At 53.2% G+C, this 11,478-nt stretch overlaps 1 protein-coding gene across 6 annotated transcripts in view; it reads left to right on the top strand.

Moving 5' to 3' along the window:
- The first annotated feature begins 973 nt into the window (after window positions 1-973).
- MYO18A (myosin XVIIIA) overlaps window positions 974-11,478 on the top strand; it is a 93,837-nt gene continuing 83,332 nt past the window's right edge. For 3 of the 6 annotated variants that reach the window (XM_087854650.1, XM_087854641.1, XM_045773612.2), the window contains exon 1: window positions 975-1,124. The gene's annotated coding sequence lies outside the window, so the exon portion shown is untranslated. Of the gene's footprint in view, window positions 1,125-11,478 lie in introns of all 6 variants that reach the window. The other 3 variants (XM_087854651.1, XM_087854649.1, XM_087854640.1) reach the window with 3 other exon arrangements.

Here is an 11,478-nt window from a genome sequence, read left to right as displayed (position 1 = left end):
CCGCTATTCCTTTATCCAAAATGCACATCTTGGGTGTGGTCTATTCCTCAGGATCTCTGAGCTCTTACTCAGCTCTTTGCCCCTGAGCCCCCCTGCTCCAACCTTCCCTGATCTGTCAGGTTGCCCCCCTCCCCCAGCAGAAATTCTCAGTTGGGCTAACTATGGAGGCAGCTGCCTTTCTTCCTGCACCACCCCACTCAGGTTCTCTCACATTCTAGGGTACGGTACTCCAGTATGGACACTGCCTGTAGAAGTGTCCACCTCTCCCTCCCCAAACTCAGGACATAGCACCTATCTTGGAGGTCTGGTCTCTAAACAAGTCTGGCCTCTCCCAGGCCGTCTAAAATCCCTTCTTGGTCGGTAAAGCAGTTCACTGGATGTTTACAGGACATGAGGACCCGGGGCAGACCTCCTTACAAAAAGCTTCTGAAAGGTGTTAATTGTTGGACTCCTTTGGGGAGTGAGTGAGTGTCCCTGAGGGCTGTCTCCTGGGCCCTGGCACACCCCTCAGGCAGCTCGACTTGACCAGCTACACAAGCCCGTGTCCACCTTGGGGAGCACATCCCGCCGGTGCCACCTTGGACTTGCAGGCAGTGCCTGCTTTGGCCCGAGCCATCCGGCACCATCCAGCAGCGCCCTTTGTCCGCCTCCGCAGAGCGGCCCTGGGAAGATGTGCCCAGCAAGACTCAAATGCTTCCCCCGGACAGCCCTGCCTTGGGCAGCACCCTCCTGGACACAGCCCACGGGGTCCAGCGCCGGCCCTGGAAGGAACCTGTTCTATCCGGGCGGGCACCGTGCCGGCCCTGGGCGTGCCCAGCGGCCTCCGGCGCCCCGCGCACACAGGAGCTCCAGGCGGGGCCTCTCGGACGCGGACAGAGCGCTCCCGGAGCAGCGCCCGGTGCCCACATGGCCCGTTCTGGAGGCGCGCCCAGCCGCTGCCAGGAAGGCCGGGCGTTTATCCCCGGAGCCGCCAGCAGGGAGCTCCCTTTCGGCTCGGCTCGCGCGGCTACGGGGGGCGGCGCTGCGCTGCGCCGCGCCGCGCTGCGCTCCTGCCCGGACCGGGCCGGGGCCGCTGGATGCCGCGTCTCCGCTTCTGCTGCCTGCCGGGCGGGCTCCGGCGGCGGGTGAGCGCGGGGCGGCTGGGGCGGCTGCTCGGGGGCGGCCCGGGCCCGCTGGGGCGGCGGGGCGGGCTCGGGCCGGGAAGGCGGGCGGGCGGCGGGGCCCGCCGGCTCCTCCTCCCCCACTGTCCCCTGGAAGCGGCGGCCCGGACTCCCGGCTCCGGTCCCCGGCTGCGCCGCGGAGCTCGGCGCCCAGGAGCGGGGGCCGACCGGGAGGGGCGGGGAGGGGAGCTCTGGCCCCTTTTGCCAGCTCGGGGGCGCACGGAGGCAGGGCAGGGTGGCCCTCGGTTTGGGGGGGGAGTGAGGACTGGGGGGAGCCCAGGTGGCCCCGAGCTGCGGGGTAGAGGCTGCAGCCTCCGGGATAGGGGGCTTCACCGGGCCAGGCCCAGGCCCCCCAGACCGAGCGAGCGAGCGAGCGAGGCTCTGAGGAAAGCAGCGGGGAAGGCGAGCACCTCCACCGAGCCCTTTATCCCTCCCAGCGGCCTGCACCCTTTCACTGCCAGGCCGACAGCGGGCTCCTCTCAAAGGAGCAGCTGCTAGACAGCTGGCAAAACAATGGAGACCCCGCTTCCCCAGACCCCCTCCCCGGGGACAGAAGATGGGGGTGAGTGAATGGTAGGCTTTGGAGATTAGGGAGTGCTGGCTGGCTGTCCCCTGTGACTGGCTGCTCACCTCACCTTTCCCTGCAAAGGGGTGGGGTGTGTGTGGGAAGGTCGGACAGCCTGCCCCAGGCCTCTGGGAGAGACTGCCCTGACGCCCCGCCCTGCTAACCTGTCATGCCAGTTGTTTCGCCAATGGGAAGGGGAGGTGGTAAGGTTAGCAGCTCCCCACCCCCGTGTTGGGGGGAGCGGGGTGCTGCTTGGTACCAAGCATGGTGAGGAGTGGGTCATGTTCCTGGCTGAGATAAGGCCTGCAGGGACATACCACACATTGGGGCTTTGTTGGGGGCAGGGAGGGGGGATGGGGATGTCACCCTTTTGCAAGGCACATGTGTCCTGCTGATTAGTTAGAAAGGCTGCCAGCCAGAATGAACTGGGCAAGGGGGAGGGGGTGTGTGGATGGGGGTGGGGGAAGGCAGACGGTATGTTTTTTAAGTGGTACTCGTTTTGCCTGGTCACTCGGCCAATAGGGCATGTGTTTGGCAGTGTCCTCTTGGTTTGTGTTTGTGTAGAGAGGCCCGGGACAATACTTCCTGGGAGGAGCTCTCCTGCCTAGAGCCTTCCTGCCCTCAGATGGACCCCCAAAATTATGGAATCCGATTCCCTCCCCCTTCACCTGGCCAATGACTCAGGCTGGTTTGTGTGGGCTCTTTGGTCTTCTGGAGTACCTGGCATGTCTGTGGCTGTGGGGCCTTGTAAATTCCCCCAAGGAGAGTGAACAGTTGTCCGAAGTATGTATGCGGTGGGTCCATGCTGGAAGGGAGGGAAGGTCAACCAGACAGTTAAGAGCAAGATCACCTTAGTGAGACATTGAATCCAGAGGGTCAGGCTGCCTTTCCCTGTACTTATGAGATCTGGAGACCTTTTCTTGGGCAGGTTGGTTTCCTGTTGTCATGGCAATGGGCCAGGCCTTGTCTAGCTTTCCCCACCCTTTTGGTTCAGAAGCTACTTTCTATTTGGGGATATTGAAAGTTGCTCTCCCGAGGTCTCTGGCTTCCTGACAGACCTCACTGGCTCTTTGTCAGTGGCCTGCCGCCTCCTCAGCTTCCCCTCCGTCCTTTTGTGATGAGGGCTTTCCAGGAAGCATCCTCCTAGTTGCTGGACATGACTAATTATATATAGCCTCGGGCGGAGGTGTGCTGTCCATTCGGGGTTGGGGACTTTGGGGTTGGGGCCTCAATTCCAGGAAGACTATGGGGGGAAGCTATTGTATTAGGAGGTTAGGGCAATGAGAAGGGTCGCAGGTGGGGGTGGGAGGGAGAGAATGCCGGTGGTCACTTCCTTTGAAAGCTTTGAACTTGGAACCGTTGAGGACCTGGTGCCTGGCAGCTCTGAGTATCTGGTTTGTTTACGCTCTCCAGGCCTGGCTCAGGTGCCAGGATGTGTGCCTGAGGGCTTCCTCGGGTGCCCCAGGCTCTCCTCAGAAGCCCTCACGTGGATCGTGCCCTTCCTGACTCCTTCCTGGTCCCTCAGCCTCACTCCCCGGCAGTCGGGGCAGCCAGCCTCGTGCCTCGAGCCCCCTTCACCGGCCCTGGAGGCTGCTCATTAAGGGGTGCATGTATCTTCAGAAATTGGGCCCGAAATCTCCAGGGTCCCCCAGAGGCAGGTCCCCGAAGGTGGACTGGGCGGGGCAGAACTGGGGCTAGCGTGAAAGGGAGAATCCACCCTACTCGGGTGGAGCAGGGAGTTGCTGGAACTCAGGAAACCTTGATCCGCGCTTGGTGTGTCACAGGTCTCCAGAGCAGCAGGGCTGTTCTTGTTCCTTCAAACCCGAGGTCTGTGCCAGCCAGACACCCCTCACCTGAAGCGGACGCCACGGACTAGAACTCGATCATCCATGTGAGCCGGGTCCTGCTGGTGGCTCTGGGCCCCAGGCCTTGTCCCAGGCCTCTCCTGGGTTTGGTGGGTAAAGCTGAGGGGCTCTGGCCTGGCGTAAAGGTTCAAGGGTGTGCGAGTGGTTCCCCCAGGACTGGGGCTGGGGGCTTGATGGAGCTTTGAAGTTCTACTTTGAGTCAGGCTCCTGGGTGCTTGAAGATCTGCTCACTCTGCACCTCTCCCCCCATCACCACTGGTCGCCTGAATTGGAGAGTGGGGTTGGGAGCTGGATTGGGAGGGGTGGGGAGCAGAACTGGAAAGCCTCCACTCCTCTCCCCACCTCACTTTGCTTGAGGTGGGAACTGTGTGGCTTGTAAATTATCCATAGTCCCTTGATGGTTCAAATAGCTTACAGTCAGGCAGCTGTTTAAACCTCAGACCGAGGATTTTACAGGGCCCAGGGCCCCTTCTCTCTGGCAGGTACTTTACCATCACTTACAAGGGATTATTTTCTATTATTCTCGGATATTCAGAGATGTTGGATGATGGGCTCAAGGTCACACAGCAAGTCAGAGACCCAGTGGGATTAGAACCTGCAATTTAGAGTTGAGCACACTATCCAGCAAAGGCAAGGGCTTGGAGCCAAGGCGGAACTCTCAGGCCCACGGAGATTTTATAGTTGAAATAGTTGAGGCCTAGAGAGGGGCCAGGACTCGCTCAAGGTCACACAGAAGGTTGCTGGGGGGGGGGGCAGTGTTAGCTGAGTTTAGCGCCCAGCCGGCTGCGGCAAACCCCGCGGGAAGCCGAGGAGGTGCACCTGGCAGAGCAGCGGGGCACCCGGCCGCGCCGCCGGCGCGTCTCCCGCTGCCGTTCCTCCCGGGGCCTGCGGGACCGCTGCGTTCCAGGGGAGACGGTATCGCGGCGGCAGGCGCCGCGGGGCTGCCGCTGCGCCGGCCGGCTGCCTGGAAGTGCTCGGGGCCGCGGCTCCGCGGGAGCGGGAGCCCGCGGGCGGGCCGGCTGATGTCATGTGAGAAGCGTGCAGTCGGAGCGAGCACACCTGGAGCCGGATAAGCTCCGTGTGACCTGGCAGTGAGTCACGGGGTGCTGTGGCGCTCTTAGCACGACCGGCCGGGACGAGGCTCGGCGGCGGCGGCCCGCGTCCCCCTGCGCCACTCGCTGGGGCGGGCCCGATGCCGTGCGAGCCGCCGCAGGGTCGCCTTTGCAATCCCCAGTGCGGGGCCGCCGCCGAAGAAAGGCCTCTGGGCTGTAGGAAACGGCCGCTTAGGGAGGTCAGAGGCCAAGGGAGAGAGGCCCGCTCTCTTGGGAAAGTATTTCCTTTGTATTTATTTATGAGTGTGGTCTGGGAGTGGGGTGTGGGGGACTGACCCTTTTAAGTGTCCACCCACAGCAGCCAAGTCTGGGCGCCTTGTCTTGGGATTCTAACGTTATAGTTTCCATTTCCTGGGGTTTCTGCTTTGCCAGCTGCAGGGTGACCCATTTAAATCTGTCCCCTCTTAAAGCCACAAGACACTAGTGAGATCTATTTTAACCAAGTCCCCCAATTCACTGAAACTTTTCCGATGCATGAGACGGCAAATCTTGAACTTACCATTGCAAACTTGGTTTACAGCCTTCATGCTAAAAGGATTGTCAAGGCTTTCTTTTTCTTTCTTTTTAATCTTTAAAAATCGCAAAAGTAACATGCTGGGAAAAGGTTTAATCCTAGGAAGTCTATTAGGCTAAAGTGGCACTACCCCTGTTTGCCCCAACTCCATGAAAACCACGGATAAAATTTTGTAATGGATATTGTAATTATGGATATATATAAAATACATATTTATTATATATTTATATATAATATGTTACATAAATACAATTTAATATAAATATAAAATTTTTTCTGTAGGAAATAAAGAGCGTATGGAAAAGTAGAAGAAATATGATACATAATCCCTATCTAAAGCCCCTAGGCCTAGATACACATACACACCCCCACCAGCTAAATATTCTCATTGTAAAAAGTTAGAACAATATAGATGAAACACAAATCTGCTTTGACTCTTCTAAAATCCCTGTCTCTTCCCCAAAGCATACATCTTTCTATGCATATGCAAATATTGCACATACATAATGTGCATGGATATATACGCACACATATACATAGTTTTAAAAATATGTAAGTATAAAAATTATATATTATCCAGCAACTTGGTTTTTTCACTTAACAGTATAGTATTGAATCTTTCTAGGTCAGTATGTACAAAAATCTCCTTCGTTCTTTTAAATAACTGCCCAGGTCTATAATTTAGCTATTCCCCTAGTGACAGATCTTTATATTGACAGAATTTTGCAATCACAAACAGTGATGCAAAGATTAGCCATGTTTATCGTGTGAGCCTATCTGTAGAGGTCCTATATGTGGAATTGCCCAGCCTAAGAATATGTACATTTAAATATTTTCATAGATACCACCAACTTGCCCTCCTTACACCAATTTATACTCCCAGCAGCACACATGAGCTACCCTGCGTCCTATCTTCTATTTGATTGACGTTATTAATAATGGTAGGTTTTACTAAACTGTGAAGTGAACAACAGTATACCTCTGTGTTCTTTCATGTGTCTGCGGGTATGACTGAGGCTGCATACCTGTTCGTGTCTGTTGGCCATTCGTATTTCTGCAGCTGCGAATTGCGTGTGCTTAGTCTTGGCAGTAGCTACATGGGGCCTCTGGACTTCAGCCCGTGTGATCCGGCCTGACCACGTGCTCACAGAATTGCCTCCACTTCTTTGGGCTGTGCTTTGCATATACAGAGGTTCTGCCCAGCGTTAAGATTTTATGTTTGGACTTATTTTAGTCACACTTGGACTGCGGTACACACTTTGTCTACCTTATGCTGTCTGCTGTCCCATTTAGATGATAAGAATGTGCCCTGCTGCAGTTGGTACCGTTCTTGAGGGCCTACTCTGGGCTAGGTGTCATATGGAGGGCTTATAGACCAATTTCATTTGGTCCCCATGTCGTATGTGGTAGGGGCTGTTATTATCCCCATTTTACAAATGGGAAAACAGAGGCACAGAGGTGTGAAGTGACTTCCGAAGATTGCATAGTTATTACCTGGATTTGGTCCCAGGTTTGCTACCTGACATCTGGAAGCCTAAGCTCTTTCGTTAGTTTCATTTATCTTTACTTATTTAGTTTATTTTTTTGAGGCAGGCGAGAGGCAGAGGGAGAGGTAGAGAGAGAATCTCAAGCAGGCTCCACACTGGACCCTGAGACTTGACCTGGACACGGGGCTCCATCTCATCACCCCAAGGCCATGATCTGAGCCAAAATCAAGAGTCAGGCACTTAACCAACTGAACCATCCAGACATCAGCATATCTTGCCCCAGATACTTTAGTATACATACCATTAACCAGACTTCAGTATTTACAGTTCATTTTTCTTTTAAGTATTTCACGTAATGAAATGCACAAATCTTCACGTGCGCTATTTGGTAACAGTTGAAAAACGTATATGCCTGTCAACCCAAATCCCTGTGAAGATAATGTAACGTGAACATTACTCCAGAAAGTTCCCTCATGCCCTTTTTCAGGCAATTCCCACCCCTACCCCCATCCTCACCATCCAGAGGTAATCGCTGTTCTGATTTTTTTCACCGTAGGTTAGTTTTATCTATACACATCTTCCGTGGCTTACAGTGGCTTTACCTCCTGCTAAATCCATCGTAACTTGAAAGTACCCTAAGTCGAAAATGCATTTAATACACCTAACCTAACATCATAGGTTAGCCTCGCCTACCTGAAATGTGCTCAGAACACTACTATTAGCCTACAATTGGGCAGTATCATCTAGCACAAAGTCTATTTTATGATCAGGTGTTGAATATCTCGTGTAATTGATTGCACACTGTACTGAAAGTGAAGCCAGAATGGTATAGCATGGGTCTAGAATGGCTGGAAGTGTATCGGGTGTTTACCCTTGTGATCACGTGGCTGACTGGGAGCTGCGTCTTGCTGCCACCGCCCAGCATCCTGAGAGAAGCCTCCTACTGCATGTTGCTAGGTCAGGAAAGGATCCAAATTCACAATGTGAAATATGGGTTTTACTGGGGCGCCTGGGTGGCACAGCGGTTAAGCGTCTGCCTTCGGCTCAGGGCGTGATCCCGGCGTTATGGGATCGAGCCCCACATCAGGCTCCTCCACTAGGAGCCTGCTTCTTCCTCTCCCACTCCCCCTGCTTGTGTTCCCTCTCTCGCTGGCTGTCTCTGTCTCTGTCAAATAAACAAATAAATAAATCTTAAAAAAAAAAAAAAAGAAATATGGGTTTTACTGAATGCAAATTGCTTTCACATATGCATGTCGTAAAGTCGAAAAATTGTTAAGTCAAACCATTATAAGGCAGGGACCATCTGTACTAAAACTTCATGTAGAAAGTACCATACAGTATGTACTCTGTTGTCAGAGCCTTCTTTTGCTGTCACTTGACCTGATGTTTTTGAGACTCATCCCTGTTGTCTCGATCAGTAGTTGCTCCCTTTTTCTTGTCGAGTATGAATATGTAAATTGTTTACAGAAGCAATAAGGCAGCTGAGTTGACCAAGTCGATTGTACTTGATTTGGGGAGCAGCCGGGTCAAGATGATGTAGGTACGTACCCTAATTTATATACATACCTTTCCTCCATGTAAAATTAGGAAAGGCCTCCTGGAGTAGGGTGAGGGGAGAAAGGCAGAGAAGAAGGTCAGAAAACTGTAAGGTTCCCTTCGTGGGAGAGGGTAAGAGACGAAGGGGAACCCAGAATGAAGAGTGGGGAGGTGCTGATGTCTTTGCTGCTGGAGTCTTTGGACCCGAGGGCAGGAGAGGCTGAAAGGTCCAAGGTCTACAGGAAGGTGACAGCATCCTGTGTCCGGCAGGGTGGGCCCTGAGGAGCAGAGGAGCCCCAGCACCCACGCTGGGGGTCTGACCCTGGACACGGAGGTTGCAGGTGGCTCCAGACAGGTAGCACAGGAGAAAAGCCAGGCCACAGCCAGGCAGTTGTAGGGATGACAGTGGGGAAGGGGTACCTTGTGAGCTGTGTGCATGACTATGGCAGGACAGAGGTGCTGAGGGGAGGGCTGAAATGGACTAAGTCTCTGAAGGCCCCAGAGTTGGGATGAGAGGGGTAACTTTGGCAGAAAGTTAATAAATAACCTGTGTCCACAAGAGAATTAGATATTTGGAATTTTCGAGCTAGAAGAGACCTAGATCATCCAGTCCAGCCTTGAGCAAAGTGACAGGCTCAAGGTCCCCTAGCAATTCATTGGCAGATCCAGGCCTAGATAGCAGACCCGCTAACCTTCCCGGCCAGCAGCTACCCCCCGCCCCCATGCTGCTGCTGGGGCAGTGACTGTGTGTGGTTCTTGCCCATCGCAATGGCAGTGAGGGGCAAGCTTTTGCCAAAACAGGGATTTCCACTTCTCAGGGACCTTTCCAGCCCAAAGATTCTAGAATTCTGGGGCCTGTTTTCCGTTGATACTGCTCAGACGTCTAGCCCCCGGCAAAGAGCCAGGATTGGGTAAGGATTGCAGAGTAAGAATTGAAGACCAAAAGACGTATCTTGGTGGGATAGTGTGGTAGGCAGTTGGGTTCTCATGGTTGGGCTGAGGCTGAGGCCAAGAGACTCATTTGTCCCCGTCCAGTCCCCAGGGTGGGTTTCTTTCTTCATTTCCCACACAGGAGCCGTCTTCTAAATCAGCTCCTCTTTTTTTTTTAGAGAGAAAGAGAGTGCAAGCATGGGGATGGGGTGGGTAGGGGGAGAAGAAGAGAATCTTTAAAAAAAATTTTTTTAAGATTTTATTTATTTGACAGAGAGAGACACAGCGAGAGAGGGAACACAAGCAAGGGGAGCAGCAGAGGGAGAGGGAGAAGCAGGCTTCCCGGTGAGCGGGGAGCCCGGACGTGGGGCTCAATCCCAGGACCCTGGAATCATGACCTGAGCTGAAGGCAGACGCTTAACGGCTGAGCCACCCAGGTGCCCCAGGAAGAGAGAGAATCTTAAGCAGACTCCGTGCTGAGCCTGGAGCCTGACACAGGGCTCAATCCCATGACCCTGAGATCATGACCTGAGCCGAAATCAAGAGTTGGACGTTTAACCGTCTGAGCCACCCAGGCACCCCTAAATCAGCCTTTTAAGACAATGCAGGTAGTAATGGGTGACGGCAGTGACCACCAGAAGATCCCACATGCTGGTATATGGTAGCTCGGTGCCAAACCCCATCAATATTTGGGAGGAGAGAGAGACTCCCCAGGTCACAGTAGAGCCCTGAAGAGAGGGTGCCTGCTGTAAGGTACTCCCCCATCCCCAAATCAGTCCAGACTCAGCTGGACAGGCCTGCCCTGGCTTCGCACTTCCTGGGCCCTAGATTTCCTGTCTTCCTGCTCCCAGGTACTGTGCATGGAGCATTTTAAACCAAAAAGTTCAGAGGGAACTTTGTTTTACTAGGTAGAAATAGGTCAGAAGGGGCAAGGGGTGCCTGTTAGGTCCACAGGGAACTAGTAACTGGGCCAGATTCCCCACCTCTTTGGATATGCTCTACAATTAAAGATTTCTCTAGAACTGCACTGCCCAGTTCAATAGACAGTAGTTGTCGAATACTTGAAATGTAGTTAGTCTGAATTAAGATGTGTACTAAGTGTAAAAATCACACTGGATTTTGAGGACTTAATATGGAAAAGAGAATGTAAAATATCTCTATATTGTTCATGTAGATTACATGACAATATCTTGGATCTATTTATATGAAAGTATATCTTTAAAGCTAATTTCACCTGTTTCTTTTTACCTTTTTTATTGTGGCTGCTAGAAAATTTTAAATCACACGTGTGACTTGAATTGTATTTCTGTGAAGAGCATTGCTCTAGGAAGGATATACTGATCTCTCAGGAGCCACGTGGGTCAGGGTCCTGGGTGGGAAGGAGGCAATTATCCAGGGCCACCAGGATCCTTGGGAGTTCCTGGCCTTGATGTCTTCCTAGGCATTGTATTGGCACTAGGGGTTCCTCTCAGTAGGTTGGGGAGCCTGGAGGGCCTTGCCTGGTCATGGCGGTGGGGTACACAGACAGGAAAGGCCTCTCCAGGGCCTTGCAAAAGGTCGTTGCTGGAAGGAGTGAGCTTGTTTGTCCTGTGTCTTGAACTCGGAGGGGGGGGCCTTCTTGGAGAGAGAAAAAAATTGCATTTAATTTCTAATTAGGTGGTATGGCCTACTTTTCCTCCTCGTTCCCTGCTGGTTAGAACTTGTTCCCTGGCTCGCAGCTCCACCCCCACCGGGTCTTTCTCAGTCCTGTCCCCAGTCGGGTGCACGCCGGGGTAGGAGTAGGCTGGCACTATGGGTGCAGGTGGCCCGGAGCTGGCTTGTCTCTCAGGCTGCCACAACTTTCTTCCCGAGGCTATATTTAGTTGTTGGTCTGGGGAAAAGGATATGAGTTTTTCAGGATCCTGTTTATCCAGCAGAACCCACCCCCACCTCTCAGCTGTCTATCCTCTGTTCAGTCTGGAACTTCCCCTTCGCTCTCTGCTTCACTTGGGGCGCCAAGGTCCCAGAAAGAAAACAATATTTGCCGCCGACTAGCTGTGTGACAATTAACATATACTTAATTTCCTGCGGCCTGTTTTCTCATTTGTAGAGATAATGATACCTGCCGTGAAGGGATGCTGTGGGGCTCAAGCGAGTGTGTGGAACGCGGCTAGCAAGTGGAAATTATGAAATAAGGGTTGGTGCTTTGAGGTCTTCTGTCAGGCCGTGGCTAAGGCTGCTTCTGTGTCCCTTTCCTTCTTCCTTTGTGTTGAATCTTAAGTCAGGCCCCAGGTCGGCTTGATGGCCCCCTCCTGCCGGGAGGCCAGAGC

The sequence above is a fragment of the Ursus americanus genome, chromosome 23 (genome assembly GCF_024610735.1).
Source record: "Ursus americanus isolate L20-20 chromosome 23, mUrsAme1.1.p, whole genome shotgun sequence".
Taxonomy (NCBI): domain Eukaryota; kingdom Metazoa; phylum Chordata; class Mammalia; order Carnivora; family Ursidae; genus Ursus; species Ursus americanus.
Note: the sequence above shows the minus strand (reverse complement) of the source record. Positions and strands in the feature narration are given on the sequence as shown.